This window comes from Poecilia latipinna, unplaced genomic scaffold, assembly GCF_001443285.1.
Source record: "Poecilia latipinna isolate Pla-1442-1.1 unplaced genomic scaffold, P_latipinna-1.0 Scaffold1280, whole genome shotgun sequence".
Taxonomy (NCBI): domain Eukaryota; kingdom Metazoa; phylum Chordata; class Actinopteri; order Cyprinodontiformes; family Poeciliidae; genus Poecilia; species Poecilia latipinna.
The window spans coordinates 28,942-30,542 of record NW_015113896.1 but is presented as its reverse complement, the minus strand read 5'-3'; positions in this window follow the sequence as shown (position 1 = coordinate 30,542).

The window sequence follows — 1,601 nt, the reverse complement described above, 5'->3', positions numbered from 1 at the left end:
CTCCTTCAGACCTGCGCCTACTGAAAAACAAAAGCAGCCTGTTTTCAGACGGCTGTCTGTCTTTTTTTCCTTCTTCTTCTTCTTCTTTTAAATGAACGGCCGAGGACTCTGAGTTTATGTTATGAATTTATCGCGCGTCTTCTTCCTGCGCTTGTAAGTTAAAGCGAGGGTGACAATGGTGCATGGCTGGGTGATAGCAGCGTAATGCGTTTTTGGATTTATTTATTTTTTTTAATTTTTTATTTTTTCTTGACTTTTGTGGAATGGGTTCTTTGCCAGAGCAGTCAAAGAAGGCTTCGGTCGCTTATTTTCTTTTAAATGATCGACTTAAATAATGCTGAACCTCTGGTGCCTCATCCAGTCCACCTTTCCCCCCCTTTCAGCCGCTGCGCATCTCTAATTGGAGCGACACGGAGCATCTTTAATTGATGGAGAGCATCCACAGTAAGCTCTGACCACGCCGTCCACCAGCTCAGGCCAGTCTGCCACACGACGCTTCCACTCTTATTGGATGCTATTGTCTTTATTCACCTCGTCTACGGTGCGTCTTACCCGGTTTTAGGACCCCCGCTCTCTCGCTTTTTTTTTTTTTTTTTTTTTTTGGAAACAATGCCGGTGAACGCGCTGCCCCGAGGCGCCAGCAGCGGCATCAGCGGCCCGGGATCTCTTAGCCCGGCGTCGTTGTCCCGCAGCCTGTCCCGGCTGAGGGAATACCGCACACGGACGAGGATCATGCTGGCCCTGGGAGTCTCTCAGATGGTCCTGGGGAGTCTCATCCTGGCGGTCAGCTTCGCGGCTCTGGCGCTCACTACATCACCCAGAGTGCGGCACTCATGTCCCTTCTGGGCAGGTTTTTCTGTGAGTACTAAAACACACACACACACACACACACACACACACACAAAACAAAAACCAGAGCTTCCACATCCTGACTCCAGATCTCACAGGGATCCAGTAGATCATTCAATGCAAATTATACCAGAGGTAACAATATTTAAGTTATGTCAGCAATATTAACTGCGCTGGCAGTCTTATTCTCAAGGAAAAGGAGTTTGCATTCAGAATGATTAAAGACAGCAATTGCAGAGAGATTATTAGACACACAGGTAATGAGAGGAAAGGATACGTTAATCCTGCTGTTTTTCTTATATTTCTGTTTTTGGGTCCTGTAAATATTTTTGACCAACATATCCTTTATTTTCTGCCAGAGAGCTGCATGGAGCAGGACTGGTCCATTAATTATAGAGGCAGTAGGGCATGAGTGCAGGGGTGAGGGGAGGTCTGTGCCACAAGGGCCATCTGTGTGTATATGTGTGTGTGTGTTTGAGAATGAAGGAAACCAATGTCTCTGTGTCTTAGTGTATGTGTGGGTGGGTATAGTTACAGGGGAACAGTGCGTAATCACAGGGGTCAGGGTTCAAAGGTCAGTGAACATTCTCCATCAGTGCTTGGATGCGATTGGCCGAAGTCCTGTGCAGAGGGTGTTTAAGATCTGTCAGCTTGTTGTGCTTCGTCTTACTCTGTGTTATCTTTAGGCACTGAAATCTGATGCATTCTGACATTCAGGGATTCTGCAACCAATGGGACCTGAAATACCAAGT